At 31.0% G+C, this 27,072-nt stretch overlaps 1 pseudogene; it reads right to left on the bottom strand.

Annotated features, from left to right (window-relative positions):
• Positions 1-26,857, bottom strand: part of LOC133649534 (arfaptin-2-like) — a 37,104-nt pseudogene extending 10,247 nt beyond the window's left edge.
• Between the last annotated feature and the right edge of the window lie 215 nt (positions 26,858-27,072).

Raw genomic sequence — 27,072 nt, 5'->3', positions numbered from 1 at the left:
AATCGTTAGTTGCAGCCCTAATATATATATATATATACTCCTCGCGCACTAATTGACTGACCAACACTGCGGCCCAAGCACAATGTCACGTTATTGATGTGAAAATGCATTTTTAGACAATATGATTTGCCTGAGCAGCTAGGAGACCCCGAGAGTAACAAGTGGTAAGAAATGGATCAGAAAGGTCAGATTAAAAATTTAAAAAAATAAAATATATATATATATATATATATAATTGAAAAAAACAAAAAAAAGAATATATACATATATATATATATATATTTTTTTTTGTGTGTGTTTAATTGAAAAAAATAATTTAAAAAATAAATTAATTAATTAATTTAAAAAAAAAAATATATATATATATATATATATATATATATATATAATAATTTGAAAAATAAATAAATAAATAAAATATATATACGTATATACATGTATATATTTCTTTTTTTTTCTGTGTTTAATTGAAAAAAATAATAAATTAAGAGATATATATATTTATATATTAGGGCTGCAACAACTAATCGATTAAAATCGATTATAAAAATAGTTGCCGATTAATTTAGTCATCGATTCGTTGGATCTATGCTATGCGCAGAGGCTTTTAAAAAAATAAATAAATAAATACATTTTTAAATAAACCTTTATTTATAAACTGCAACATGTACAAACAGCTGAGAAACAATAATCAAAATAAGTATGGTGCCAGTATGCTGTTTTTTTCCAATAAAATACAGGATAGGATAGAAATGTAGTTTGTCCCTTTTATCCGATTATTAATCGATTAATCGAAGTAATAATCGACAGATTAATCGATTATCAAATTAATCGTTAGTTGCAGCCCTAATATATATATATATATATATATATATATATATATATATATATATATATATACTCCTCGCGCACTAATTGACTGACCAACACTGCGGCCCAAGCACAATGTCACGTTATTGATGTGAAAATGCATTTTTAGACAATATGATTTGCCTGAGTAGCTAGGAGACCCCGAGAGTAACAAGTGGTAAGAAATGGATCAGAAAGGTCAGATTAAAAATTTAAATAAATAAATAAATAAAATAAATATATATATATATAATTCAAAAAAAAAAAAAAAGAATATATACATATATATATATATATATTTTTGTGTGTGTTTAATTGAAAAAAATAATTGAAAAAATAAATTAATTAATTAATTTAAATAAATAAATAAAAAATAGATATATATAATAATTTGAAAAATAAATAAATAAATAAATAAAATATATATATACGTATATACATGTATATATTTCTTTTTTTGTGTGTGTTTAATTGAAAAAAATAATAAATTAAGAGATATATATATATATATATTAGGGCTGCAACAACTAATCGATTAAATCGATTAAAATCTATTATAAAAATAGTTGCCGATTAATTTAGTCATCGATTCGTTGGATCTATGCTATGCGCATGCGCAGAGGATTTTAAAAAAAAATAAATAAAATAAAATAATATTAACCTTTATTTATAAACTGCAACATTTACAAACAGCTGAGAAACAATAATCAAAATAAGTATGGTGCCAGTATGCTGTTTTTTTCCAATAAAATACAGGATAGGATAGAAATGTAGTTTGTCCCTTTTATCCGATTATTAATCGATTAATCGAAGTAATAATCGACAGATTAATCGATTATCAAATTAATCGTTAGTTGCAGCCCTAATATATATGTATATATACTCCTCGCGCACTAATTGACTGACCAACACTGCGGTCCAAGCACAATGTCACGTTATTGATGTGAAAATGCATTTTTAGACAATATGATTTGCCTGAGTAGCTAGGAGACCCCGAGAGTAACAAGTGGTAAGAAATGGATCAGAAAGGTCAGATTAATATATATATATATATATATATATATATATATATATATATATATATATATATATATATATATATATATATATATATATATATATATATATATATATATAATAATTGAAAAAAAAACGAAAAAAAGAATATATACATATATATATATATTTTTTTTTGTGTGTGTTTAATTGAAAAAAAAAAATTTGAAAAAAAAAATAAATTAAAAAAATAAAATAAAAAATAAAAAAAATATATATATAATAATTTGCAAAATAAATGAATAAATAAATAAAAAATATATATACGTATATATATGTATATATTTCTTTTTTTTGTGTGTTTAATTGAAAAAATAAATTAAGATATACATATATATATATATATATATATTTTTTTTTTTTTACTTGGGACTTCCCGCGGGCCGGATTTTGGACAATATGATTTGCCTGAGTAGCTAGGAGACCCCGAGAGTAACAAGTGGTAAGAAATGGATCAGAAAGGTCAGATTAATATATATATATATATATATATATATATACACATATATATATATATATATATATATATATATATATATATATATATATATATATATATATATTAAACGCGGGAAGTCCCAAGTAAAAAAAAATAAATATATATATGTATATATATATGTATATATATATATATATATATATATATATATATATATATATATATATATATATATATATATATATGTGTGTTTAATTGAAAAAAAAATAATTGAAAAAATAAATAAATAAATTAGTTAAAAAAATATATATATATATATATATAATAATTTCAAAAATAAATAAATAAAATATATATATACGTATATATATGTATATATTTCTTTTTTTTGTGTGTTTAATTGAAAAAAATAAAAATAAATTGATATATATATATATATATATATATATATATATATATACATATATATATATATATTTTTTTTACTTGGGACTTCCTGCGGGCCGGATTTTTTGGACAATATGATTCGCCTGAGTAGCTAGGAGACCCCGAGAGTAACAAGCGGTAGAAAATGGATTAGAAAGGACAGATTAAAAAATAATAATAATTGAAATTATCCATCCATCCATCCATCCATTTTCTACCGCTTCTTCCCTTCGGGGTCGCGGGGGGTGCTGGAGCCTATCTCAGCTGCATTCGGGCGGAAGGCGGTGTACACCCTGGACAAGTCGCCACCTCATCGCAGGGCCAACACAGACAGACAGACAACATTCACATTCACACACTAGGGCCAATTTAGTGTTGCCAATCAACCTATTTTATATATATATATATATATATATATATATATATATATATTGTATTTTTGTTTTGGGGACCACTGCTTTAAGTTGTTTTTTGAACATTATTTTTGAGGAAAAGTGGGACCAGTAGCGACATGTTTAATGTTGTGTCTAATGTAGCAGCAAACACCTTTATTACTAGAGGAGCATCAACATTTTATTCAAAATATAGAACATCTCCTGGGAAAATTGGTCAAAATATGGCATTTCTCTACATCACAATAACTCATCTACTCCATTTTATAATATATTTAATATAGTTTAAGGTCCCCCTGAAATATTGTGAACATTTGAATAAAAACAATTCTGGGCACCTTCACATAGATTGTAGTTGAGACATTTTTCAGGAGGGCTGACATCATTTCTTCCTGGATGTTACAGAAAGTATGAGAATGTGCGAGCTGCTGCCTGCTCCTTCTTCACTTATTTAATAATCTCTTATTTATTTGGTTTTTGGCAGGGATACCTTTTTGTCCATCTGTGTCGCGTTATTTGATTGAATCACTTGAGCTGGAAGACGTGGGGAAGGAAGGACAAAAACTGGATCTACCGCCAAAAAAAAAAAGAAGCACGTTTTGGCAGGGAAGCAGAGAAGACGAATTGTAGGCGACTGCAGTGAAAACAGACTGGAGAAGAATTCAAATAAATATCCTGTCAGATATTAAAACATAACTTTAACTTTAACTTAATATTTGGGTGAAATTATTAACAAGAGTATTTTTCATACTTCTATTAGAAAAATTGGCTCCAGCGAAAAGAGATTATATCTCATGCAAGACAAACTTGAGCAGTGCTTATTATTTACTTTTTAAATACTGGTACCATATGTGTATATGTTGTATCTGCTGATGTAGTTATATATATATATTAAAAAAAGTCAGAAATACCAAATATGGGCGCCAATAATCGGTCGATCTCTGGAAGAAGCCCCACAATAAAAAGCAAAGATGTAGCGGAAAAAGAGGAACTTTGAAGAGCCTCTTCCCAAAAAGACACAGGTCTACATTCATTTCTGGAGACGGTTTTTTTTTTGGGAAAGAGGCTCTCCACGGGTGCCGTTAGGAAAGGAAGGAGCCACCTAGTCCTGTGACGGGGATCCGTTTGTTAAAGTCGGCGTTGTAGCGCACAGCCGGGCCTGGGGGACACAAACGTTATTAGCGCCCACACAGCTAGCTAAAAGGTTCGTCCACTCTGAATGCCAGCGCTCGTTAGCAGGAAGGCCACGTTTAGCTTAGTAAACAGTATTCCCGTCAAATACAGGATCTTTGACTGGCTTTTTAGAGACATTCTTAGAAAACAGAATTTCTGTCGTATAGAGGATCTTTGACTAGCTTTTTTAGTGACATATTCTTAGAAAACAGAATTTCTGTCATATAGAGGATCTTTGACTAGCTTTTTTTAGTGACATATTCTTAGAAAACAGTATTGCTGTCATATAGAGGATCTTTGACTAGCTTTTTTAGTGAGAAATTCTTAGAAAACAGTATTATTGTCATATAGAGGATCTTTGATTAGCTTTTTTTAGTGACATATTCTTAGTAAACAGTATTGCTGTCATATAGAGGATCTTTGACTAGCTTTTTTAGTGACATATTCTTAGTAAACAGTGTTATTGTCATATAGAGGATCTTTGACTAGCTTTTTTTAGTGACAAATTCTTAGAAAACAGTGTTATTGTCATATAGAGGATCTTTGACTAGCTTTTTTTAGTGACAAATTCTTAGAAAACAGTATTATTGTCATATAGAGGATCTTTGACTAGCTTTTTTTAGTGACATATTCTTAGAAAACAGTATTTCTGTCATATAGAGGATCTTTGACTATCTTTTTTTAGTGACATATTCTTAGTAAACAGTATTGCTGTCATATAGAGGATCTTTGACTAGCTTTTTTAAGTGACATATTCTTAGTAAACAGTATTGCTGTCATATAGAGGATCTTTGACTAGCTTTTTTTAGTGACATATTCTTAGTAAACAGTATTGCTGTCATATAGAGGATCTTTGACTAGCTTTTTTTAGTGACATATTCTTAGAAAACAGTATTGCTGTCATTTAGAGGATCTTTGACTAGCTTTTTTAGTGACAAATTCTTAGAAAACAGTGTTATTGTCATATAGAGGATCTTTGATTAGCTTTTTTTAGTGACAAATTCTTAGAAAACAGTATTATTGTCATATAGAGGATCTTTGACTAGCTTTTTTTAGTGACATATTCTTAGTAAACAGTATTGCTGTCATATAGAGGATCTTTGACTAGCTTTTTTAGAGGCATATTCTTAGTAAACAGTATTGCTGTCATATAGAGGATCTTTGACTAGCTTTTTCAGTGACAAATTCTTAGAAAACAGTATTATTGTCATATAGAGGATCTTTGAATAGCTTTTTTAAGTGACATATTCTTAGAAAACAGTATTATTGTCATATAGAGGATCTTTGACTAGCTTTTTTAAGTGACATATTCTTAGTAAACAGTATTGCTGTCATATAGAGGATCTTTGATTAGCTTTTTTTAGTGACATTCTTAGAAAACAGTATTATTGTCATATAGAGGATCTTTGACTAGCTTTTTTAAGTGACATATTCTTAGTAAACAGTATTGCTGTCATATAGAGGATCTTTGACTAGCTTTTTTTAGTGACATATTCTTAGTAAACAGTATTGCTGTCATTTAGAGGATCTTTGACTAGCTTTTTTTAGTGACATATTCTTAGAAAACAGTATTATTGTCATATAGAGGATCTTTGACTAGCTTTTTTTAGTGACATATTCTTAGAAAACAGTATTATTGTCATATAGAGGATCTTTGACTAGCTTTTTTTAGTGACATATTCTTAGTAAACAGTATTGCTGTCGTATAGAGGATCTTTGACTAGCTTTTTTTAGTGACATATTCTTAGTAAACAGTATTGCCGTCATATAGAGGATCTTTGATTAGCTTTTTTTAGTGACATATTCTTAGAAAACAGTATTATTGTCATATAGAGGATCTTTGACTAGCTTTTTTAAGTAACATATTCTTAGAAAACGGTATTATTGTCATATAGAGGATCTTTGACTAGCTTTTTTTAGTGACATATTCTTAGTAAACAGTATTGCCGTCATATAGAGGATCTTTGATTAGCTTTTTTTAGTGACATATTCTTAGTAAACAGTATTATTGTCATATAGAGGATCTTTGACTAGCTTTTTTAAGTGACATATTCTTAGTAAACAGTATTGCTGTCATATAGAGGATCTTTGACTAGCTTTTTAGAGACACTCTTAGAAAACAGAATTTCTGTCATATAGAGGATCTTTGACTAGCTTTTTTTAGTGACCGATTCTTAGAAAACAGAATTTCTGTCATATAGAGGATCTTTGACTAGCTTTTTTTAGAGGCATATTCTTAGAAAACAGTATTATTGTCATATAGAGGATCTTTGACTAGCTTTTTTAAGTGACATATTCTTAGTAAACAGTATTGCTGTCATATAGAGGATCTTTGATTAGCTTTTTTTAGTGACATATTCTTAGAAAACAGTATTATTGTCATATAGAGGATCTTTGACTAGCTTTTTCAAGTGACATATTCTTAGAAAACAGTATTATTGTCATATAGAGGATCTTTGACTAGCTTTTTTTAGTGACATATTCTTAGTAAACAGTATTGCTGTCGTATAGAGGATCTTTGACTAGCTTTTTTTAGTGACATATTCTTAGTAAACAGTATTGCCGTCATATAGAGGATCTTTGATTAGCTTTTTTTAGTGACATATTCTTAGAAAACAGTATTATTGTCATATAGAGGATCTTTGACTAGCTTTTTTAAGTAACATATTCTTAGAAAACGGTATTATTGTCATATAGAGGATCTTTGACTAGCTTTTTTTAGTGACATATTCTTAGTAAACAGTATTGCCGTCATATAGAGGATCTTTGATTAGCTTTTTTTAGTGACATATTCTTAGTAAACAGTATTATTGTCATATAGAGGATCTTTGACTAGCTTTTTTAAGTGACATATTCTTAGTAAACAGTATTGCTGTCATATAGAGGATCTTTGACTAGCTTTTTAGAGACACTCTTAGAAAACAGAATTTCTGTCATATAGAGGATCTTTGACTAGCTTTTTTTAGTGACCGATTCTTAGAAAACAGAATTTCTGTCATATAGAGGATCTTTGACTAGCTTTTTTTAGAGGCATATTCTTAGAAAACAGTATTATTGTCATATAGAGGATCTTTGACTAGCTTTTTTAAGTGACATATTCTTAGTAAACAGTATTGCTGTCATATAGAGGATCTTTGATTAGCTTTTTTTAGTGACATATTCTTAGAAAACAGTATTATTGTCATATAGAGGATCTTTGACTAGCTTTTTCAAGTGACATATTCTTAGAAAACAGTATTATTGTCATATAGAGGATCTTTGACTAGCTTTTTTTAGTGACATATTCTTAGTAAACAGTATTGCTGTCATATAGAGGATCTTTGACTAGCTTTTTTTAGTGACATATTCTTAGTAAACAGTATTGCCGTCATATAGAGGATCTTTGATTAGCTTTTTTTAGTGACATATTCTTAGAAAACAGTATTATTGTCATATAGAGGATCTTTGACTAGCTTTTTTTAGTGACATATTCTTAGTAAACAGTATTGCTGTCATATAGAGGATCTTTGATTAGCTTTTTTTAGTGACATATTCTTAGAAAACAGTATTATTGTCATATAGAGGATCTTTGACTAGCTTTTTTAAGTGACATATTCTTAGTAAACAGTATTGCTGTCATATAGAGGATCTTTGATTAGCTTTTTTTAGTGACATATTCTTAGAAAACAGTATTATTGTCATATAGAGGATCTTTGACTAGCTTTTTCAAGTGACATATTCTTAGAAAACAGTATTATTGTCATTTAGAGGATCTTTGACTAGCTTTTTTTAGTGACATATTCTTAGTAAACAGTATTGCTGTCATATAGAGGATCTTCGACTAGCTTTTTTTAGTGACATATTCCTAGTAAACAGTATTGCCGTCATATAGAGGATCTTTGATTAGCTTTTTTTAGTGACATATTCTTAGAAAACAGTATTATTGTCATATAGAGGACCTTTGACTAGCTTTTTTAAGTGACATATTCTTAGAAAACGGTATTATTGTCATATAGAGGATCTTTGACTAGCTTTTTTTAGTGACAGATTCTTAGAAAACAGTATTCCTGTCATATAGAGGATCTTTGACTAGCTTTTTTAGTGACAAATTCTTAGAAAACAGTATTATTGTCATATAGAGGATCTTTGACTAGCTTTTTAGTGACAAATTCTTAGAAAACAGTATTATTGTCATATAGAGGATCTTTGACTAGCTTTTTTAAGTGACATTCTTATAAAACAGTATTCCTGTCATATAGAGGATCTTTGACTAGCTTTTTTTAGTGACATTCTTAATAAACAGTATTGCTGTCATATAGAGGATCTTTGACTAGCTTTTTTTAGTGACATATTCTTAGTAAACAGTATTATTGTCATATAAAGGATCTTTGATTAGCTTTTTTTAGTGACATATTCTTAGTAAACAGTATTATTGTCATATAGAGGATCTTTGACTAGCTTTTTTAAGTGACATATTCTTAGAAAACAGTATTGTTGTCATATAGAGGATCTTTGACTAGCTTTTTTTAGTGACATATTCTTAGTAAACAGTATTGCTGTCATATAGAGGATCTTTGACTAGCTTTTTTTAGTGTCATATTCTTAGAAAACAGTATTGCCGTCATATAGAGGATCTTTGACTAGCTTTTTTTAGTGACATATTCTTAGAAAACAGTATTGCTGTCAAATAGAGGATCTTTGACTAGCTTTTTTAAGTGACATATTCTTAGAAAACAGTATTCCTGTCATATAGAGGATCTTTGACTAGCTTTTTTAAGTGACATTCTTATAAAACAGTATTCCTGTCATATAGAGGATCTTTGACTAGCTTTTTTTAGTGACATTCTTAACAGTATTGCTGTCATATAGAGGATCTTTGACTAGCTTTTTTTAGTGACATATTCTTAGTAAACAGTATTATTGTCATATAAAGGATCTTTGATTAGCTTTTTTTAGTGACATATTCTTAGTAAACAGTATTATTGTCATATAGAGGATCTTTGACTAGCTTTTTTAAGTGACATATTCTTAGAAAACAGTATTGTTGTCATATAGAGGATCTTTGACTAGCTTTTTTTAGTGACATATTCTTAGTAAACAGTATTGCTGTCATATAGAGGATCTTTGACTAGCTTTTTTTAGTGTCATATTCTTAGAAAACAGTATTGCCGTCATATAGAGGATCTTTGACTAGCTTTTTTTAGTGACATATTCTTAGAAAACAGTATTGCTGTCAAATAGAGGATCTTTGACTAGCTTTTTTAAGTGACATATTCTTAGAAAACAGTATTCCTGTCATATAGAGGATCCGGACTGACGGGCTGCCCGTTCAATGATTTATTTGACGGACATTTTCCAAATGGACTATCGGGGGATGAGCAGCTACTGTAAACTACATTTCCCCTAGATTTTAAACCCTGCGGCTTATAAAACGGCGCGGCTAATTTATGGATTTCCCCCCAACTAATGCCCACAATGTTTTGTGTTCAATAGCATTCATTAAACCCAAGCAGAGGACTGAAAAGGTGTATTATTGTTGGTCCTATGGCGCCACCCTTTGGACGAGTTTGATCACTGCAGGTACTGCGGGTTGAAAATGTACTTCCCGTTTAAATGCGTCCGTAGCGTTTTTGCTCGAAAGGATTCTTCGTTCATCACTCCAGGCAACATTTATATGTTTTACAATGCAACTAAAACAATTCTTACTGTGTGATGTCTGTAGGAGCATTTTCATGCATATTTGTACATCCTATTGTAATGTAATGGAGCTAGCCTCGTTAGCATTAGCTAATATGTTAACATGTTTACGAGTGTCTGTGTTAGTATTATTAACTTATAATGGCATTATTTTTGTATCGCTTCAGTACATTCACCGAAACGTCACCGTGGAGTTATTGAGTTAGTTGAGCTGATTGGAGAGCGAGCTTCCGCAGGTAGTAGGTCCATGACGATGACTTTCGTTTTGTTTGATCAGCCGTTTTACTGCCGCGTTACAGACACCGTTTGGAAACAATTAAGGCAGTGTTTTTCAACCTTTTCTCAGCCAAGGCACATATTTTTCATTGAAAGAATCTGGAGGCACACCACCAGCAGAAAACATTAAAAAATGAAACCCAGCAGCCGATATTGACAGTAAAAAGTTGTTCTCGCAATTGTTGGATGTGAATTCAAACCATAACCAAGCATGCATCACTATAGCTCTTGTCTCAAAGTAGGTGTACTGTCACCACCTGTCACATCACACCCTGACTTATTTGGACTTTTTTGCTGTTTTCCTGTGTGTAGTGTTTTAGTTCTTGTCTTGCGCTCCTATTTTTGTTGTTGATTGTCATGTCATTTACGGATGTACTTTGTGGACGCCGTCTGCTGCTCCACACGCTGTAAGTCTTTGCTGTCGTCCAGCATTCTGTTTTTGTTTACTTTGCAGCCAGTTCAGTTTCAGCTTCGTTCTGCACAGCCATCCCTAAGCTTCAATGTCTTTTCTCAGCGGCACTTGGCGTTTGTTTGTTTTTGGTTTAACCATTAGATACCTTTTTACCTGCACTCTGCCTCCCGCTGTCGTCTGCAGATTGTGATCACGACAAACCACGTTCCTGACGATGATATGGAAGAGTATAACTAGTTGGGCCTCAGTGTTGCGGCATTAAGAATGCCACAACATACATTTTGTTACTTTTTATTTTTATTTCAATGATTGATTTAATGGCTCCACGCTAAAGTTTGTGTGTTTACTTCAGGGTTCTAAATATAGGGCAGCCCGTTTAGGCAGTAAACTAATCAGGCCGCCTCTTGGTTGTAGCAATATGCTCTGGAAATATTCATATTTTAAGAAACTTTTTAGTTCGATTTCAATAGTTTCCCACTAAATCTTAGTTTACTTTATGATTTTATATATAAGGCAACCCCTTTTAGCAGTAATCGGGCCTGTGTAGTAGCATTATGCTCTGGACATATCCATATTTTAAGAAATGTCAGAATAGTTGTATGGAAGTTATCAGACAACTTTGGGTTACATTGAGTTCAGCTCGCCCTGCGAGAAGACAAAAGCTGTCGTTCATCTTATCGAGCAAAAGGCTTGCAAAACTCCACTGTGTGCGATGGGATGCGACATGGAGGTGTCGGTTTCTTTGATTTATTGTCAGCCACAGGAAGATTTTGTCATGACCCGAGATCTACAAAGCGGAGAGGAAGCAGGTCCTGACTTCGCTCCAGGCACCTTTTCTTTGAACCGTTTATGACCGAGTGCAACAGCGGTTTATGACCACCTCCCCTTAGGAGCAGCTGCGTAATGTAATGTAATGCTATGTAACCAGAAAAAGGCACAAATAAAAGTGGAGTGCAGGCACACAGGCGCTCTCCTCATGAGCTAAATTGAATCCTGTCTCTGTTTGATTTCTTTTGCTTCTTGTCTTGTCTAATAGATGTCATCGGTGTTTGAACCTGACAAGAAATTTAACTTTTTAGTTTGATTTCAACACTAAAAATGAACCGTTTTTAATTCTGATTATAAGGCAGCCCGTTTAAGCGGCAAACTAGTCAAGCCTTTGTGTGGTAACATTATGCCTTGGAGCATGTTTACACTGAAGGAACTGTGTTACTTTGGAGTTTGGTTCCTTACTATTTACATATAGGGCAGCCCATTTAGGCAGAAAACTAACTGCAAGAGGCCTGTCTTTGTCTACATTCCACACGATCTCCAAGGTTCTTAGAACGATTCATCAGGGACGACACCAGAACCGAGAGACGAGGCTGGTACCTTTGATGGAGCCGGTGGGGATGATTCCCTCCGCCGTGCCCCCGTAGCCCCCGGACACGATGCTGGTCTCGTTGAGGTTTGGACCCGACACCATCACCTGCTGCAGGTCCTGCCAAGGCCACAAGGGGTGAGAGTGAGGGCAAGTGAGTGTTTTTACAACGTCTACGCGTCTCCTTTCACGTCTTCAACTCTCCCTCTCTTCAGGCGACGGAGAGGTGGAGGTCATGTGACCCACTTGATGCTATCGCTACAGGAAGGGTGGCAGAGACGTGGAGTCTAAAAACATGTGACAAGGACAGCGTAGAGGAGGGGTGTCCAAAGTGTGCTATTTTATGACCCGCAGCTCATTTTTAAAAGGCTCATTATTAAAATTGCATTAAATAAAAAAGTGTAACAAAAGAGCAAAAGGGAGAAATGTAATAAGAAAAAGTTGCAATGTTGCCACTAATAAAACATAGCTGCCATGCAGGCTGGTTTTTTGTCTTTAAAACTGTCTTTGCTGAAAAAATAATAATGAATCAAAATCCATGTTATTAATGCTTGACATATTTAAGGTTCCAATTACTTCACATCAAAAATTCCACTTTAAAATATTTTGTGGTAAAATATTGTATATGTTGTGTACTTGCCATATAAAAAGTTGTTTTTGCCAAAAACAAAAACGTGTAAACATATAATCGGATAGATCTAAAGTTTATCTAGAAACTTAAGCATTGAAAATTAAAAACAAAAAAATTTATGTACTTTTTCAGATCCCCAATAATTTGTGTGGTTTTTAAAATCTGTCATTACCCCAAAAATAATAACGAATTAAAATCAAATGTTACGAATTTTTGACCCACTTTTAAAATCTTTTGGGGGGGAAATATTGCACATTTTATGTTTTTGCCAAAAAGGGCATAAATATAAACAAAAATTAATATTTATTTTTACTTTACATCAACAGATAGACATGAAGTAAAAAATTAAATAAATAAATTAAATAATTAAAAAAGATTGTTTTATAATAATAATAATATATATATATATATATATATATATATATATATATATATATATATATATATATATATATATATATATACAGTATATATATATATATATAATATATATATATATAAATATATATATATATATATATATATATATATATATATATATATATATATATATATATATATATATATATATATATATATATATATATATATATATATATATATAAAATTGTAAAAAGAGCAAACAGGTAAAATGTAATGAAATATAAATAAATAAATATTAAAAAAATGTAACATTTATTTTAACTTTACATCAACAGATAGACCTGAAGTAAAAAAATTAATAAATTGAATAAAATATATATAACAAAAAAGTATAATAAAAGAGCAAACCGGTGAAATGTAACGAGAAAAAGTTGCAATGTTGACTAATACCACAAAGATGCCATGCAGGCTGTTTTTTGTCTTTAAAACGGTCATTTCTTATAAATAATAATGAATCAAAATCAATGTTATGAATGCTTGACATATTCAAGGTTCCAATCACTTCACATCAAAAATTCCACTTATATATATATATATATATATATATATATATATATATATATATATATATATATATATATATATATATATATATATATATATATATATATATATATTTTTTTTTTTTTTTTAATTTATTTTTTTTACTTCAGGTCTATCTGTTGATGTAAAGTTAAAATAAATGTTTACATTTTTTATATTTATGTATTATTTATTTATATTTCGTTACATTTTACCTGTTTGCTCTTTTATTATACTTTTTTGTTATATATATATATATATATAACAAAAAAGTATAATAAAAGAGCAAACCACACAAGATATATATATATATATATATATATATATATATATATATATATATATATATATATATATATATATATATATATATATATATATATATATATATATATATATATATATATAACAAAAAAGTATAATAAAAGAGCAAACCGGTGAAATGTAACGAGAAAAAGTTGCAATGTTGACTAATACCACAAAGATGCCATGCAGGCTGTTTTTTGTCTTTAAAAGGTCAATTCTTATAAATAATAATGAATCAAAATCAATGTTATGAATGCTTGACATATTCAAGGTTCCAATTACTTCACATCAAAAATTCCACTTTGAAATATTTTGTGGGAAAATATTGTATACTTTGTGTAGTTGCCATATAAAAAGTTTTTTTTTGCCAAAAAGGGCATAAAACAAAAACATGTAAAAATAATTAAAACATTTATTCGGATAGATCTAAAGTTTATCTAGAAACTTAAGCATTGAAAGTTAAAAACAAAAAAATGTATGTACTTCTATGACTTTTTCAGATCCCCAAAAATGTTTGTGTGATTTTTTAAATCTGTAATCACCCCAAAAATAATAACGAATTAAAATCAATGTTATGACTTATTGACCCACTTTTAAAATCTTTCGGGGGGAAATATTTCATATTATATGTTTTTGCCAAAAAGGGCATAAATATATATACAAATAATATTTATTTTTACTTTACATCAACAGATAGTCATGAAGTAAAAAAAATAAAAATTAAATAAAATAATAAAAAAATATTTTTTTAATAATATTATACATACATATATATATATATATATATATATATATATATATATATATATATATATATATATATACACACAATTGTAATAAAAGAGCAAACAGGTAAAATGTAATGAAATATAAATAAATAATACATAAATATAAAAAATTAAAACATTTATTTTAACTTTACATCAACAGATAGACCTGAAGTAAAAAAAATAAAAAATAAAATATATATATATATATATAACAAAAAATATAATAAAAGAGTAAACCGGTGAAATGTAACGAGAAAAAGTTGCAATGTTGACTAATACCACAAAGATGCCATGCAGGCTGTTTTTTGTCTTTAAAACGGTCATATCTTATAAATAATAATGAATCAAAATCAATGTTATGAATGCTTGACATATTCAAGGTTCCAATCACTTCACATCAAAAATTCCACTTATATATATATATATATATATATATATATATATATATATTTTTTTTTTTTATTTTTTTATTTATTTTTTTTTTACTTCAGGTCTATCTGTTGATGTAAAGTTAAAATAAATGTTTACATTTTTTATATTTATGTATTATTTATTTATATTTCGTTACATTTTACCTGTTTGCTCTTTTATTATACTTTTTTGTTATATATATATATATATATATATAACAAAAAAGTATAATAAAAGAGCAAACCACACAAGATATATATATATATATATATATATATATATATATATATATATATATAACAAAAAAGTATAATAAAAGAGCAAACCGGTGAAATGTAACGAGAAAAAGTTGCAATGTTGACTAATACCACAAAGATGCCATGCAGGCTGTTTTTTGTCTTTAAAAGGTCAATTCTTATAAATAATAATGAATCAAAATCAATGTTATGAATGCTTGACATATTCAAGGTTCCAATTACTTCACATCAAAAATTCCACTTTGAAATATTTTGTGGGAAAATATTGTATACTTTGTGTAGTTGCCATATAAAAAGTTTTTTTTTGCCAAAAAGGGCATAAAACAAAAACATGTAAAAATAATTAAAACATTTATTCGGATAGATCTAAAGTTTATCTAGAAACTTAAGCATTGAAAGTTAAAAACAAAAAAATGTATGTACTTCTATGACTTTTTCAGATCCCCAAAAATGTTTGTGTGATTTTTTAAATCTGTAATCACCCCAAAAATAATAACGAATTAAAATCAATGTTATGACTTATTGACCCACTTTTAAAATCTTTCGGGGGGAAATATTTCATATTATATGTTTTTGCCAAAAAGGGCATAAATATATATACAAATAATATTTATTTTTACTTTACATCAACAGATAGTCATGAAGTAAAAAAAATAAAAATTAAATAAAATAATAAAAAAATATTTTTTTAATAATATTATACATACATATATATATATATATATATATATATATATATATATATATATATATATATATATATATATATATATATACACACAATTGTAATAAAAGAGCAAACAGGTAAAATGTAATGAAATATAAATAAATAATACATAAATATAAAAAATTAAAACATTTATTTTAACTTTACATCAACAGATAGACCTGAAGTAAAAAAAATAAAAAATAAAATATATATATATATATATAACAAAAAATATAATAAAAGAGTAAACCGGTGAAATGTAACGAGAAAAAGTTGCAATGTTGACTAAAACCACAAAGATGCCATGCAGGCTGTTTTTTGTCTTTAAAACAGTCATTGCTTATAAATAATAATAAATCAAAATCAATGTTATGAATTATTGACATATTCAAGGTTCCTATTTCTTCACGTCGAAAATTCCACTTTAAAATAAAATAAGCCTTTTTAAATCCCCAAGAATTTCAGTGGGATTTTTTAAAAATCTGTCATTACCCAAAAAATAACAAATTAAAATCGATGTTTTTATGAATTATTGACCCGTTAAAGGCTCCAATTACTTCACATGAAATACCCCACTTTTAAAATCTTTTTTGGGGAAAGATATAGCATAATTTATATTTTTGCCATAAAACAAGGTTTTAAAATGTATTTTTTTAAACATTTACATTTTTACTTTTCATCAACAGATATACCTGATGTTGATTTGGAGATTTAAGTGTTGAATACTTTTTTTTAAATAAATTAATATTTGACTTATAATTGTTTTGATGACCGAGACCCGTCCGGGTCCCCAGGACCCAACTTGAGGAGAGCACTAAAGGTTAAAAAAACCTCTAAATAATTGTATTGGTTTTTGAAAAGTTTGGACACCCCTGGTGTAGAGGAAAGTAAAAGAGTAGAGAAGCTGTAAAGTGCAGCAGTAGAGTGCACAGAAACACACAAACTTTTGTAAACTGCAATTTGGGGCAGGAGATTATCCACAACATGTCAGAGATCAACCTTACTCCATTAGTGAGATGACACTTAGTGTACATGAAGGATGAATTATGAGTGTGTTAAATGCCTGCTCTCAATATATGCACACAACTTAGTAAATTAGTGGCAACACGCGGACACGCCCGTGACCCCAACGGTAAACACAAACACACAAAAGGCACAAACGTCTGCTCACCCTGGCGCCTCGGCAGCTTCCTACCTTCTCATCTAAACGCCACTGCAGCTTAGCAGCCTGCACACAGACCACCAACCAAAAACAACAGGCACAAACAGGAAGGGGGGGGGAAGAAATGTGACAGAAATCAGGAAATGAGGTCGAAAGATGTCAAAGAAAATCATACACGTTGACATGTGCGAGACCTGGGGATGGCGAGCGGTGATGATGAAAAAAATCGATTCACATCCGAATCGCGATTCTTTGGCATCCCGATTCTTAAATTGATTCATCAATTTTCAAACAATTTTTATTTTTTTATAAGAATCAACAGCCAGGAGGAGCTTTTCTATCCGGTAGTGAAAAAGGTTTCATTAGAATTATTACACCAAGTGGCGAAAATCGGTTTGACTCAAGACACGCGTTGAGTCGATTCTAAATGGAATCGGACCGAATCGTTACCCAGGAATTTTCCATGTGCTAATTCATGCAAATCCCCGCGAATTAAATCTCCAAAGCGGTGCTCATCTTGTGTGGACGAAGCGCGAACAACAATATATCAACTCTATGTTCAGTAGCTCAGGCCGACTTACAGCGCTAAGCCTTCTGGGTAATGTAGTAAGTACACACTCAGCAACACGTGAACCTCCTCACGTCCTATTTACGGGTGTATCTTTAGTCTACCTTTATTCATCCGGAGTGAGGCGATGAACAACATACACAGGCAGATTTTACATGTTGGAGATGTTGAGGTGTGATGATAATCTCCCATCTTTTCTCAACAAAACTGAGCGCTATAGATCGTTCTCGACAGTTGGCAAATGCTCCTGACATGGCGAGGGTAAACGTGTCGGAACTAGTGCTGCAATAGTTTGGTACCGGTACCAAAATTGTTTCGATACTTTTCGGTACTTTTCTATATAAAGGAGACCACAAAAAATGTCATTATTGGCTTTATTTGAACAAAAAAATCTTAGGGTACATCAAACATATGTTTATTATTGTAATTTAGTCCTTAAATAAAATAGTGAACATACTACACAACTTGCCGTTTAGTAGTAAGTAAACAAATTAGTCTGCTGACGTATGCAGTAACATATTGTGTCATTTATCTATTTATTATTTTGTCAGCATTATGAGGGACAAGCTGTAAAAAGGGATTATTAATCTACTTGTTCATTTACTGTTAATATCTGCTTACTTTCTCTTTTAACATGTTCTATCTACACTTCTGTTAAAATGTAATAATCACTTATTCTTCTCTTCTTTGATACTTTACATTAGTTTTGGATGATACCACACATTTGGGTATCAATCCGATACCAAGTAGTTACAGGATCATACATTGGTCATATGCAAAGTCCTCATGTGTCCAGGGACGTATTTCCTGAGTTCATAAACATAATATAAATTAAAAAAAAACTAAATGAGATGTGATGGCAAAAAATATCGACGTAATCATAGTAGTACCGACTTTATACGCTCCCGTACATGGTATCATTACAGTAGATGTTAGGTGTGAATCCAGTACTTTTCAGAGGCGGTATAGTACCAAATATGATTCAATAGTATCGCGGTACTATACTAATACCGGTATACCGTACAACCCTAGTTGGAATATAAAAGAATGTTTAAGACGAACAAACACTTTTCAAGTGTAAAACATACACGGAGAATGTCTGCAACTTCTGGACCACGGAGAATTATTATTAGGTATGTCCGATAATGGCTTTTTGCCGGTATCCGATATGCCGATATTGTCCAACTCTTTAATTACCGATACCGATATCAACCGATACCGATATCAACCGATATATACAGTCGTGGAATTAACACATTATCATGCCTAATTTGGACAACCAGGTATGGTGAAGATAAGGTACTTTTTAAAAAAATGAATCAAATAAAATAAGATAAATAAATTAAAAACATTTTCTTGAATAAAAAAGAAAGTAAAACAATATAAAAACAGTTACATAGAAACTAGTAATTAATGAAAATTTGTAAAATTAACTGTTAAAGGTTAGTACTATTAGTGGAGCAGCAGCACGCACAATCATGTGTGCTTACGGACTGTATTCCTTGCAGACTGTATTGATATATAATGTAGGAAGCAGAATATTAATAACAGAAAGAAACAACCCTTTTGTGTGAATGAGTGTAAATGGGGGAGGGAGGTTTTTTGGCTTGGTGCACTAATTGTAAGTGTATCTTGTGTTTTTTATGTGGATTTAATAAAAAAAATAATTTTTAAAACCAAAAAAACCGATACTGATAATAAAAAAAACGATACCGATAATTTCCGATATTACATTTTAACGCATTTATCGGCCAATAATATCGGCAGACCGATATTATCGGACATCTCTAATTATTATTACTATTATTATTATTTTCAATTCATGAACATGGTACAGTGATGTGACAATGAACTATGATTATGTGTTTTTACTGCCATCTCCTGTTAACTTTCAAGCCTGTGCGGTATAAAACGAGTAAAACATCAACACAGTGTGTGTTTTTCACGTTTTTCCTGAGGTAAAGGTTACAAGAACTCTTAAAACATAGGTGACAAATTCATAAAGTACTAAGCACAAATTGTAAGTGTATCTTGTGTTTTTTATGTGGATTTCATAAAAAAAAAAAAAAAAAAAAAAAAAACGATACCGATAATAAAAAAAACGATACCGATAATTTCCGATATTACATTTTAAAGCATTTATCGGCCGATAATATCGGCCGGCCGATATTATCGGACATCTCTATTAAAAATTTATTTTAATTAAAACAATAAATATAAAAGTTGTTTTTAAAAAATTAAGAAATTTAAAAAGAAAATTGCAACAAAAAAAAAAAGTATGTAAAATGTAATGTAAAATGTTAAAAATTAATTTAGGAATAAATAAAAATCAGGATTTGGATGTGAATCATTTTTGTAGCACTCCTACTGTACTGTACTGTAATGTGGAGTGGCGGACAGGCGCATTAGTGTTTATACACCCCATACACAAACATGATGCAAAGGCAAAAACACACAGTACACGTTGCACATATTACGCCTTTAGTGGCAAATATCCCTCAGTTTTACCGTCCTTGATAATAACTTCCTTCTTTTTCTGTGAACTCGCAGCATATTTCTTTGGTACTTTTTTTTGGCGCGTGTTTATATATTTTTGGTGGGCCACTGTCTTCTTAAAATGTACTGCTTGGTGGAAAAGTGGCAGAAGAAGCAGACGTCCTTGCAGCCTCCATGTTGGAAAGCAGACCGCGGGAGCACAAAAGCACGGCCACTTTCCTCCTAATTGCGGAGTTGCTATGGCAACCGGCATGCTGGGTAAACACAACAGCTCACACTTGCACACACACACACAGTTTGGTTAGCAATCAACTGCCGGTTTATTTTTCTCCTCCAGGATGTTGGGTGCGTTTGTTCAAGGAGTGACCCGGCCCACCTGACCTGCACCTTCTCAGATTACCTGCACCGCCTCACTGGCCTTTTTCCACACAAACACCCCCTTTTTTCCAGCGGGTTCCAGCACAGCTTTTGTGTCACAAGGTCCCCACAAGGCTGTTGAGCTGGAGGTGTGTTTTCCTGCTTCTCACCTGGCAAATCTTCAAAAATATTTTGCACTACCGACTACAATGTCCGTCAATAGTAAACGCACTGTTAGCAGTTCATTTCTCTTATTTTGGCCGTCTAGAGAGCGATGCCCAACCACTCTCTATTAGTATTTTGGCTCGGTACGGTTTTTGGGGGGTAAGCACTCCATTTATGTCGAAATAGCTTGGCTTCAAGTTCCACATTTTGCAGCTTTGAAGTCACTTTCAGCTCACTCTCTCGGCTTCTCTCGCTCTTCCTCCGTGCTGGCTTACATATAAGCAGTAGTTCATCCTCAGTATATTCAGCTTCAAAAAGATACGGTTGTGAATAGTCGTCTTGGTTGTCTATTGCCAAGTCCGCCATGATTAGACCGCACTGACGTTTGATTCCGGAAGTGGGAACACTGTTGTTGCCAGAAGTCAGAGGTGCGTTGCTATGGAAACGGAAATTAAACTCGCTGAGGAATTAGTTCCGGCAATGATTAAAAAGACCAAAATACGGTAAATATTGTACATAATACATATAGTTATGAAGGTGTCTGTTACTACATTGTATATATATATATATACTTGCAGTGTGTATATTGTACATATTACATATTGTTATGAAGGTGTCTGTTACTACATTATATATATACTTGCAGTGTGTATATTGTACATATTACATATTGTTATGAAGGTGTCTGTTACTACATTATATATATACTTGCAGTGTGTATATTGTACATATTACATATTGTTATGAAGGTGTCTGTTACTACATTATACATATACTTGCAGTGTGTATATTGTACATATTACATGTTGTTATGAAGGTGTCTGTTACTACATTATATAAATACTTGCAGTGTGTATATTGTACATATTACATATTGTTATGAAGGTGTCTGTTACTACATTATATATATACTTGCAGTGTGTATATTGTACATATTACATATTGTTATGAAGGTATCTGTTACTACATGGTATATATACTTGCAGTGTGTATATTGTACATATTACATATTGTTATGAAGGTGTCTGTTACTACATTATATATATACTTGCAGTGTGTATATTGTACATATTACATATTGTTATGAAGGTGTCTGTTACTACATTATATATATACTTGCAGTGTGTATATTGTACATATTACATGTTGTTATGAAGGTGTCTGTTACTACATTATATATATATACTTGCAGTGTGTATATAAAACCTATTATATATTGTTATGAAGGTGTCTGTTACTACATTATATATATACTTGCAGTGTGTATATTGTACATATTACATGTTGTTATGAAGGTGTCTGTTACTACATTATATATATACTTGCAGTGTGTATATTGTACATATTACATGTTGTTATGAAGGTGTCTGTTACTACATTATATATATATACTTGCAGTGTGTATATAAAACCTATTATATATTGTTATGAAGGTGTCTGTTACTACATTATATATATACTTGCAGTGTGTATATTGTACATATTACATGTTGTTATGAAGGTGTCTGTTACTACATTATATATATACTTGCAGTGTGTATATTGTACATATTACATGTTGTTATGAAGGTGTCTGTTACTACATTATATATATACTTGCAGTGTGTATATTGTACATATTACATATTGTTATGAAGGTGTCTGTTACTACATTATATATATACTTGCAGTGTGTATATTGTACATATTACACATTGTTATGAAGGTGTCTGTTACTACATGATATATATACTTGCAGTGTGTATATTGTACATATTACATATTGTTATGAAGGTGTCTGTTACTACATTATATATATATACTTGCAGTGTGTATATTGTACATATTGCATATTGTTATGAAGGTGTCTGTTACTACATTATATATATACTTGCAGTGTGTATATTGTACATATTACATATTGTTATGAAGGTGTCTGTTACTACATTATATATATACTTGCAGTGTGTATATTGTACATATTACATATTGTTATGAAGGTGTCTGTTACTACATGATATATATATACTTGCAGTGTGTATATTGTACATATTACATATTGTTATGAAGGTGTCTGTTACTACATTATATATATACTTGCAGTGTGTATATTGTACATATTACATATTGTTATGAAGGTGTCTGTTACTACATTATATATATACTTGCAGTGTGTATATTGTACATATTACATATTGTTATGAAGGTGTCTGTTACTACATTATATATATACTTGCAGTGTGTATTTTGTACATATTACATGTTGTTATGAAGGTGTCTGTTACTACATTATATATGTATACTTGCAGTGTGTATATTGTACATATTACATGTTGTTATGAAGGTGTCTGTTACTACATTATATATATATATACTTGCAGTGTGTATATTGTACATATTACATATTGTTATGAAGGTGTCTGTTACTACATTATATATGTATATCTTTAAAATCCCCCCAAAATGTGTGTTCTTGTCTCTCATAATGACTGTGAATGATAAAATATAATACAAATAAAAAGTGCAGTTCCCGTTTAAGACGCATTAAACGGGCTGTTGGGAATTTGCTCACAGTTAACTTCACGCTTGAAGTTATTGTTTATTTACCTATCCGTATGTGTCAATATATATACGCTATTGCCACATTCCACCTGTTGCAAGCTAGTTTAGGGTTTGCCTCCGTGTCGCCGGAGGAGCACACACTTTTAGCTCCACCGCCATTGTGCAAGCACCCACGCACGCATTGAAGTGCGACAAAAGCCGCTCTAGAACGTGGGCCGGACTCTTTGTGTGACAGACGAGTCCAGGCCGTGGTTGCAGCACTCTGACTAAGGGGCGCCCGCGTAGCCACGTCGCCCACCTGTTCCAGGCCGTCGTCCTCGGGCAGCGTCCCTGTGTTGCCGTTGCTGTTGATGGGGATCTCCATGGTGGCGGCCTTGCTCATGATGCCATCCGCCATGACGCCCTTGGGGAGAAGAAAATTCAGCACAGTTGTTGTTAACACGCCACGCCATATTTAGTGGAAAACACTTCAAAACTGTACTTTTTGCCTGTTTAAGTACACATTCATTGTATTTGAGCTCATATTTGTGTACTTGAACAGCCCAATTAGGTAATAGCGGGGTCCGATAGCGGGCTAGAGGGTTTGTCGTGTTCTCACGTTGCAGTAAAGACTTTGTCAAACAAGTGATATCAATTAACAATAAAAATGCTCTGTACAATATTATTATTATGAAGCTTTTTTTTTATTTAAAAAAAAGATGCTTTTTTATGTTTGTTTACATGAATGAAAAAAAAATTGCACACCCTTCGAAAAGCCTCGCTTAAACTACTACTTTATATGGAAGCCCGTTTTCGCCACGAAATAAATTAAAAAACACCCCAATGGTAAGTCAGAATTTTGTGATAAAGTCAGAATTATGAGATAAGAAAGTTAAAATAATGAAGTTAAGACATTTCATCTACTAATTTTGAATTATTCCCATAATTTTGATTTTTTTTATCTCATAATTTCGATTTTTAATCTCATAGTTATGACATTTCATCTCCTAATTATGATTTATTTCCCATAATTTCGATTTTTTATCTCATAATTTCGATTTTTCATCTCATAGTTATGACATTTCATCTCCTAATTTTGATTTATTCCCCATAATTTCGATTTTTTTATCTCATAATTTCGATTTTGAATCTCATCGTTATGACACTTTATCTGCTAATTTTGATTTATTTCCCATAATTTCGATTCTTTTTATCTCATAATTCCGATTTTTAACCTCACAGTTATGACATTTAATCTCCTAATTTTGATTTATTTCCCATATGTTCAACTCTTTATTTCAATAATCATGACTTCATCTCATATGTGATTTATCTCATATTGTCGACTTTTTATCTCATAATTTCGATTTTTAATCTCAAAGTTATGACATTTCATCTCCTAATTTTGATTTATTTCCCATAATTTCGATTTTTAATCTCATAATTTCGATTTTTCATCTCATAGTTATGACATTTCATCTCCTAATTTTGATTTATTCCCCATAATTTCGATTTTTTTATCTCATAATTTCGATTTTTCATCTCATAGTTATGACATTTCATCTCCTAATTTTAATTTATTTCCCACAATTTAGATTTTTCATCTCATAATTTCGATTTTTAATCTCATCGTTATGACACTTTATCTGCTAATTTTGATTTATTTCCCATAATTTCGATTCTTTTTATCTCATAATTCCGATTTTTCATCTCATAGTTATGACATTTCATCTCATAATTTTAATTTATTTCCCATAATTTCGATTTTTCATCTCATAATTTCGATTTTTAATCTCATCGTTATGACACTTTATCTGCTAATTTTGATTTATTTCCCATAATTTCGATTCTTTTTATCTCATAATTCCGATTTTTCATCTCATAGTTATGACATTTCATCTCATAATTTTAATTTATTTCCCATAATTTCGATTTTTCATCTCATAATTTCGATTTTTAACCTCACAGTTATGACATTTAATCTCCTAATTTTTATTTATTTCCCATATGTTCAACTCTTTATTTCAATAATCATGACTTCATCTCATATGTGATTTATCTCATATTGTCGATTTTTTATCTCATAATTTCGAATTTTTTTTAATCTCATAGTTGTTATATTTTATCTCCGAATTTTGATTTATTTCCCATAATTTCGATTTTTTATCTCATAATTCCGATTTTTTATCTCACAGTTATGACATTTAATCTCCTAATTTTGATTTATTTCCCCATCATTTCGACTTTTTCTCTAATAATTTCGATTTTTAATTTCATAGTTATGACATTTCATCTCCTAATTTTGATTTATTTCCCATAATTTCAATTTTTTAATCTCATAATTTCGATTTTTAATCTCATAGTTATGACATTTCATCTCGTAATTTAGATTTATTTCCCATAATTTCGACTTTTTACCTCAAAATGTTGATTTTTTTTTCCATAATTTCGATTTTTGGTCTCATAATTTTTATTTATTTATTTCATAGTTATGCCATTCCATCTCCTAATTTGGATTTATTTCCCATAATTTCGATTTTTTTATTTCATATTTCCGATTTTTAATCTCATAGTTATGACATGGTATCTCCTCATCTTTATTTATATTCCATAATTTCGACTCTTTATGTCAACAATCATGACGTCATTTCCCATATGACTTATCTCATGATGTCGACTTTTTTTAATCTCATAATTTAATCGGGGAGTTTTTGTTTTAGGGGGGAAAATACAAGCTTCCATAACTTTAACTGGAGAAAGAAAAGGCTGAAATAGAAACCATGACTGGATGTTATGTTTACAATCAATAGTTTGTGCCATATGGGAGCAGGCTGGCAGGTGTCGCCGCTCAGGTGTGCAAGATCTACACACTCCCTCCCTAGAATGTTTACATTGTGTCGATGAGAATAAACAACAGTTGAACTTACTAAACGTCACATTTTATTGCAAAATCTGATTCCTGCAGCTTCAAAGATCGCACTTAATAACACGCTAGTATAACCTCACAGACACTTGGCGTATTAATGTGCATTATTATTATTATTATTACCCTAAAGTGGAGGAATGAAGCACATAATGACGTCACTTACCAGAGCGTCTCGTCCACTGCTGCAGAAGAAGGCGCGCTAGATAGCGAGCAGGCTAACAGGCGCTAGCTAACGAGCTAACAGCTGCTAGCATCGCACGGAGAGACGCTGACGTGTCTTTAGGCGGGCCGCCGGGACAAAAACACGCCAAAGTAAACAAAGCCGCCCTCCAAGTTTGGAATATATATACATAAATGTATATATATATCACGACATGAAGTGTCGGCGGCGTTATCTTTCCGAGGGCTGCGTAAATATGCTCTTATCTCCCGTTAGCCGACGCCGGAAGTGACGTCGCACAAAGAGCGTTTATCCCCGCGAGGAGGAGTCACTCCCGTGCAAACTTGCCCACTGACTGTACACGTCTCACAAAAAAAGGCTTTAATGCCGGGATTTTTACAGCAAGCTTGTTATTATTATGCGATCACTTAAAAACAAATAACAAAAAAAAAACATAATATTAAACATTTGTCGTGTCTAGAAAAAGAAAGCGGTCCTTTCCCCCCCCCCCCCCCTCTGTTTGTTTGGACAATCTTTGGCAGCATAGACGTGTTAACGTTCCCACTCGATGCTAAACATTAACTCACTTAAACACACAAAAGTGAATTAGTGCACGCTTAAAACGCACAG

The sequence above is a fragment of the Entelurus aequoreus genome, linkage group LG05 (genome assembly GCF_033978785.1).
Source record: "Entelurus aequoreus isolate RoL-2023_Sb linkage group LG05, RoL_Eaeq_v1.1, whole genome shotgun sequence".
NCBI classification, from domain to species: Eukaryota; Metazoa; Chordata; class Actinopteri; order Syngnathiformes; family Syngnathidae; genus Entelurus; species Entelurus aequoreus.
This window is presented reverse-complemented; position numbering and strand designations above follow the sequence as displayed.